The following is a 7,860-nucleotide window of genomic DNA, read 5'->3' on the forward strand; positions in this document are numbered from 1 at the left end:
AGCAATTGCGCTTGATAGATTAGTAGGCACTGTGGAGGTTGAAGAGTCTGAAAGAACAGTTGTGTATGGAAGATAAGTAGGAGCTGTGGTAGTTGAGGGACCAGTAGCTATAGTTGTGCTTAACTGATCAGTGTGACCTGAGATACTTGAATGATCATTGGGAACAGTTCCGCTTGACAGATCAGTAGCAACAGCCATGCTTGTGGGACCAGTAGGAACTGTTGTGGTTAACAGACTGGACAAAACTGCATTGCTCGAAAGGCCTAGAGGAAGAGTTGTGCTTGACTGGTCAGTAAGAACTGCAGCAGTTGTAGAACCATCAGATATAGATGTCTTTGATGAATCTGAAGGATCTTTAGTGATGACAGGATGATTAGGAGCATCTGTGCTTGACAGATCAGTGGGAACTGCAGTGGTTGAGGATCCAGAATGAACAGTTGTGCTAGGTCGATGAGTAGTTACTGCAGTGTTTGAAAAATGATTAGGATCAGTTATGCTTGATGGATCAGTGTGGACAGTGCTGCTTGAAGGACCATTAAGAGCAGTTGTGATTGATATATCTGTAGGAATTATGCTATTTGAAATACCAGTAGAAATAGTTGTGCTTGATAAACCAGTTTGAACTGTATTGCTTGACTGGCCAGCTGAAACAGTTGTGATAGATTCATCTGTAGAAATAGTTGTGCTTGATAAATCCGTATGAACTGTATTGCTTGACTGGGCAGCTGGAGCAGTTGTAATCGTTGTGCTGGCTGAAATTGTAGTATCTGTAAGATGATTAGGTCCAGCTGTGCTTGACAGATCAGTAGAGACAGTGGTGTTTATGGTACCAGGAGATACAATTGCGTTTGATTGATTAGTAGGCACTGTGGAGGCTGAAGTGTCTGAAAGAACAGTTGTGTCTGAAAGATCACTAGGAACTGTAGTAGTTGATGGACCAGTAACTATAGTTGTGCTTAACTGATCAGTATGACCTGAGGAACTTGAATGATTTGGAACAGTTCTGTTTGACAGATCAGTAGCAACAGCCATGGTTGTGGGTCCAGTTGGAACTTTTGTGCTTGACTGATCAGTAGAAAATGCAGCAGATGTAGAACCAACAGGAACAGATGTCTTTGATGAATCTGAATTATCTTTAGTGATGAACGGACCATTGGGAACAGTTGTGCTTGAGAAATCATTATGAATTGCAGTGGTCAAAGTTCCAGTATGAACAGTTGTGCTAGATTGATGAATAGGGCCTGCAGTGTTTGAAAAATGATTAGGAGCAGTTATGCTTAATGGATGAGTCTGGTCTGTGCTGCTTGAAGGACCATCAATAGCAGTTGTGACTGATATATCTGTAGGAATTATACTATTTGAAATACCAGTAGAAATAGTTGTGCTTGATAAATCGGTTTGAACTGTATTGCTTGACTGGCCAGCTGGAGCAGGTGTGATCGATTCATCTGTAGAAATAGTTGTGCTTGATAAATCATTGTGAACTGTATTGCTTGACTGGCCAGCAGGGGCAGTTATGACTGATGTGCTGGCTGAAATTGTAGTATCTGTAAGATGATTAGTTCCAGCTGTGCTTGACAGATCAGTAGAGACAGTAGTGTTTATCGTACCAGGAGAAGCAATTGCGCTTGATAGATTAGTAGGCACTGTGGAGGTTGAAGAGTCTGAAAGAACAGTTGTGTATGGAAGATAAGTAGGAGCTGTGGTAGTTGAGGGACCAGTAGCTATAGTTGTGCTTAACTGATCAGTGTGACCTGAGATACTTGAATGATCATTGGGAACAGTTCCGCTTGACAGATCAGTAGCAACAGCCATGCTTGTGGGACCAGTAGGAACTGTTGTGGTTAACAGACTGGACAAAACTGCATTGCTCGAAAGGCCTAGAGGAAGAGTTGTGCTTGACTGGTCAGTAAGAACTGCAGCAGTTGTAGAACCATCAGATATAGATGTCTTTGATGAATCTGAAGGATCTTTAGTGATGACAGGATGATTAGGAGCATCTGTGCTTGACAGATCAGTGGGAACTGCAGTGGTTGAGGATCCAGAATGAACAGTTGTGCTAGGTCGATGAGTAGTTACTGCAGTGTTTGAAAAATGATTAGGATCAGTTATGCTTGATGGATCAGTGTGGACAGTGCTGCTTGAAGGACCATTAAGAGCAGTTGTGATTGATATATCTGTAGGAATTATGCTATTTGAAATACCAGTAGAAATAGTTGTGCTTGATAAACCAGTTTGAACTGTATTGCTTGACTGGCCAGCTGAAACAGTTGTGATAGATTCATCTGTAGAAATAGTTGTGCTTGATAAATCCGTATGAACTGTATTGCTTGACTGGGCAGCTGGAGCAGTTGTAATCGTTGTGCTGGCTGAAATTGTAGTATCTGTAAGATGATTAGGTCCAGCTGTGCTTGACAGATCAGTAGAGACAGTGGTGTTTATGGTACCAGGAGATACAATTGCGTTTGATTGATTAGTAGGCACTGTGGAGGCTGAAGTGTCTGAAAGAACAGTTGTGTCTGAAAGATCACTAGGAACTGTAGTAGTTGATGGACCAGTAACTATAGTTGTGCTTAACTGATCAGTATGACCTGAGGAACTTGAATGATTTGGAACAGTTCTGTTTGACAGATCAGTAGCAACAGCCATGGTTGTGGGTCCAGTTGGAACTTTTGTGCTTGACTGATCAGTAGAAAATGCAGCAGATGTAGAACCAACAGGAACAGATGTCTTTGATGAATCTGAATTATCTTTAGTGATGAACGGACCATTGGGAACAGTTGTGCTTGAGAAATCATTATGAATTGCAGTGGTCAAAGTTCCAGTATGAACAGTTGTGCTAGATTGATGAATAGGGCCTGCAGTGTTTGAAAAATGATTAGGAGCAGTTATGCTTAATGGATGAGTCTGGTCTGTGCTGCTTGAAGGACCATCAATAGCAGTTGTGACTGATATATCTGTAGGAATTATACTATTTGAAATACCAGTAGAAATAGTTGTGCTTGATAAATCGGTTTGAACTGTATTGCTTGACTGGCCAGCTGGAGCAGGTGTGATCGATTCATCTGTAGAAATAGTTGTGCTTGATAAATCATTGTGAACTGTATTGCTTGACTGGCCAGCAGGGGCAGTTATGACTGATGTGCTGGCTGAAATTGTAGTATCTGTAAGATGATTAGTTCCAGCTGTGCTTGACAGATCAGTAGAGACAGTAGTGTTTATCGTACCAGGAGAAGCAATTGCGCTTGATAGATTAGTAGGCACTGTGGAGGTTGAAGAGTCTGAAAGAACAGTTGTGTATGGAAGATAAGTAGGAGCTGTGGTAGTTGAGGGACCAGTAGCTATAGTTGTGCTTAACTGATCAGTGTGACCTGAGATACTTGAATGATCATTGGGAACAGTTCCGCTTGACAGATCAGTAGCAACAGCCATGCTTGTGGGACCAGTAGGAACTGTTGTGGTTAACAGACTGGACAAAACTGCATTGCTCGAAAGGCCTAGAGGAAGAGTTGTGCTTGACTGGTCAGTAAGAACTGCAGCAGTTGTAGAACCATCAGATATAGATGTCTTTGATGAATCTGAAGGATCTTTAGTGATGACAGGATGATTAGGAGCATCTGTGCTTGACAGATCAGTGGGAACTGCAGTGGTTGAGGATCCAGAATGAACAGTTGTGCTAGGTCGATGAGTAGTTACTGCAGTGTTTGAAAAATGATTAGGATCAGTTATGCTTGATGGATCAGTGTGGACAGTGCTGCTTGAAGGACCATTAAGAGCAGTTGTGATTGATATATCTGTAGGAATTATGCTATTTGAAATACCAGTAGAAATAGTTGTGCTTGATAAACCAGTTTGAACTGTATTGCTTGACTGGCCAGCTGAAACAGTTGTGATAGATTCATCTGTAGAAATAGTTGTGCTTGATAAATCCGTATGAACTGTATTGCTTGACTGGGCAGCTGGAGCAGTTGTAATCGTTGTGCTGGCTGAAATTGTAGTATCTGTAAGATGATTAGGTCCAGCTGTGCTTGACAGATCAGTAGAGACAGTGGTGTTTATGGTACCAGGAGATACAATTGCGTTTGATTGATTAGTAGGCACTGTGGAGGCTGAAGTGTCTGAAAGAACAGTTGTGTCTGAAAGATCACTAGGAACTGTAGTAGTTGATGGACCAGTAACTATAGTTGTGCTTAACTGATCAGTATGACCTGAGGAACTTGAATGATTTGGAACAGTTCTGTTTGACAGATCAGTAGCAACAGCCATGGTTGTGGGTCCAGTTGGAACTTTTGTGCTTGACTGATCAGTAGAAAATGCAGCAGATGTAGAACCAACAGGAACAGATGTCTTTGATGAATCTGAATTATCTTTAGTGATGAACGGACCATTGGGAACAGTTGTGCTTGAGAAATCATTATGAATTGCAGTGGTCAAAGTTCCAGTATGAACAGTTGTGCTAGATTGATGAATAGGGCCTGCAGTGTTTGAAAAATGATTAGGAGCAGTTATGCTTAATGGATGAGTCTGGTCTGTGCTGCTTGAAGGACCATCAATAGCAGTTGTGACTGATATATCTGTAGGAATTATACTATTTGAAATACCAGTAGAAATAGTTGTGCTTGATAAATCGGTTTGAACTGTATTGCTTGACTGGCCAGCTGGAGCAGGTGTGATCGATTCATCTGTAGAAATAGTTGTGCTTGATAAATCATTGTGAACTGTATTGCTTGACTGGCCAGCAGGGGCAGTTATGACTGATGTGCTGGCTGAAATTGTAGTATCTGTAAGATGATTAGTTCCAGCTGTGCTTGACAGATCAGTAGAGACAGTAGTGTTTATCGTACCAGGAGAAGCAATTGCGCTTGATAGATTAGTAGGCACTGTGGAGGTTGAAGAGTCTGAAAGAACAGTTGTGTATGGAAGATAAGTAGGAGCTGTGGTAGTTGAGGGACCAGTAGCTATAGTTGTGCTTAACTGATCAGTGTGACCTGAGATACTTGAATGATCATTGGGAACAGTTCCGCTTGACAGATCAGTAGCAACAGCCATGCTTGTGGGACCAGTAGGAACTGTTGTGGTTAACAGACTGGACAAAACTGCATTGCTCGAAAGGCCTAGAGGAAGAGTTGTGCTTGACTGGTCAGTAAGAACTGCAGCAGTTGTAGAACCATCAGATATAGATGTCTTTGATGAATCTGAAGGATCTTTAGTGATGACAGGATGATTAGGAGCATCTGTGCTTGACAGATCAGTGGGAACTGCAGTGGTTGAGGATCCAGAATGAACAGTTGTGCTAGGTCGATGAGTAGTTACTGCAGTGTTTGAAAAATGATTAGGATCAGTTATGCTTGATGGATCAGTGTGGACAGTGCTGCTTGAAGGACCATTAAGAGCAGTTGTGATTGATATATCTGTAGGAATTATGCTATTTGAAATACCAGTAGAAATAGTTGTGCTTGATAAACCAGTTTGAACTGTATTGCTTGACTGGCCAGCTGAAACAGTTGTGATAGATTCATCTGTAGAAATAGTTGTGCTTGATAAATCCGTATGAACTGTATTGCTTGACTGGGCAGCTGGAGCAGTTGTAATCGTTGTGCTGGCTGAAATTGTAGTATCTGTAAGATGATTAGGTCCAGCTGTGCTTGACAGATCAGTAGAGACAGTGGTGTTTATGGTACCAGGAGATACAATTGCGTTTGATTGATTAGTAGGCACTGTGGAGGCTGAAGTGTCTGAAAGAACAGTTGTGTCTGAAAGATCACTAGGAACTGTAGTAGTTGATGGACCAGTAACTATAGTTGTGCTTAACTGATCAGTATGACCTGAGGAACTTGAATGATTTGGAACAGTTCTGTTTGACAGATCAGTAGCAACAGCCATGGTTGTGGGTCCAGTTGGAACTTTTGTGCTTGACTGATCAGTAGAAAATGCAGCAGATGTAGAACCAACAGGAACAGATGTCTTTGATGAATCTGAATTATCTTTAGTGATGAACGGACCATTGGGAACAGTTGTGCTTGAGAAATCATTATGAATTGCAGTGGTCAAAGTTCCAGTATGAACAGTTGTGCTAGATTGATGAATAGGGCCTGCAGTGTTTGAAAAATGATTAGGAGCAGTTATGCTTAATGGATGAGTCTGGTCTGTGCTGCTTGAAGGACCATCAATAGCAGTTGTGACTGATATATCTGTAGGAATTATACTATTTGAAATACCAGTAGAAATAGTTGTGCTTGATAAATCGGTTTGAACTGTATTGCTTGACTGGCCAGCTGGAGCAGGTGTGATCGATTCATCTGTAGAAATAGTTGTGCTTGATAAATCATTGTGAACTGTATTGCTTGACTGGCCAGCAGGGGCAGTTATGACTGATGTGCTGGCTGAAATTGTAGTATCTGTAAGATGATTAGTTCCAGCTGTGCTTGACAGATCAGTAGAGACAGTAGTGTTTATCGTACCAGGAGAAGCAATTGCGCTTGATAGATTAGTAGGCACTGTGGAGGTTGAAGAGTCTGAAAGAACAGTTGTGTATGGAAGATAAGTAGGAGCTGTGGTAGTTGAGGGACCAGTAGCTATAGTTGTGCTTAACTGATCAGTGTGACCTGAGATACTTGAATGATCATTGGGAACAGTTCCGCTTGACAGATCAGTAGCAACAGCCATGCTTGTGGGACCAGTAGGAACTGTTGTGGTTAACAGACTGGACAAAACTGCATTGCTCGAAAGGCCTAGAGGAAGAGTTGTGCTTGACTGGTCAGTAAGAACTGCAGCAGTTGTAGAACCATCAGATATAGATGTCTTTGATGAATCTGAAGGATCTTTAGTGATGACAGGATGATTAGGAGCATCTGTGCTTGACAGATCAGTGGGAACTGCAGTGGTTGAGGATCCAGAATGAACAGTTGTGCTAGGTCGATGAGTAGTTACTGCAGTGTTTGAAAAATGATTAGGATCAGTTATGCTTGATGGATCAGTGTGGACAGTGCTGCTTGAAGGACCATTAAGAGCAGTTGTGATTGATATATCTGTAGGAATTATGCTATTTGAAATACCAGTAGAAATAGTTGTGCTTGATAAACCAGTTTGAACTGTATTGCTTGACTGGCCAGCTGAAACAGTTGTGATAGATTCATCTGTAGAAATAGTTGTGCTTGATAAATCCGTATGAACTGTATTGCTTGACTGGGCAGCTGGAGCAGTTGTAATCGTTGTGCTGGCTGAAATTGTAGTATCTGTAAGATGATTAGGTCCAGCTGTGCTTGACAGATCAGTAGAGACAGTGGTGTTTATGGTACCAGGAGATACAATTGCGTTTGATTGATTAGTAGGCACTGTGGAGGCTGAAGTGTCTGAAAGAACAGTTGTGTCTGAAAGATCACTAGGAACTGTAGTAGTTGATGGACCAGTAACTATAGTTGTGCTTAACTGATCAGTATGACCTGAGGAACTTGAATGATTTGGAACAGTTCTGTTTGACAGATCAGTAGCAACAGCCATGGTTGTGGGTCCAGTTGGAACTTTTGTGCTTGACTGATCAGTAGAAAATGCAGCAGATGTAGAACCAACAGGAACAGATGTCTTTGATGAATCTGAATTATCTTTAGTGATGAACGGACCATTGGGAACAGTTGTGCTTGAGAAATCATTATGAATTGCAGTGGTCAAAGTTCCAGTATGAACAGTTGTGCTAGATTGATGAATAGGGCCTGCAGTGTTTGAAAAATGATTAGGAGCAGTTATGCTTAATGGATGAGTCTGGTCTGTGCTGCTTGAAGGACCATCAATAGCAGTTGTGACTGATATATCTGTAGGAATTATACTATTTGAAATACCAGTAGAAATAGTTGTGCTTGATAA

The sequence above is a fragment of the Ctenopharyngodon idella genome, chromosome 22 (genome assembly GCF_019924925.1).
Source record: "Ctenopharyngodon idella isolate HZGC_01 chromosome 22, HZGC01, whole genome shotgun sequence".
Taxonomy (NCBI): domain Eukaryota; kingdom Metazoa; phylum Chordata; class Actinopteri; order Cypriniformes; family Xenocyprididae; genus Ctenopharyngodon; species Ctenopharyngodon idella.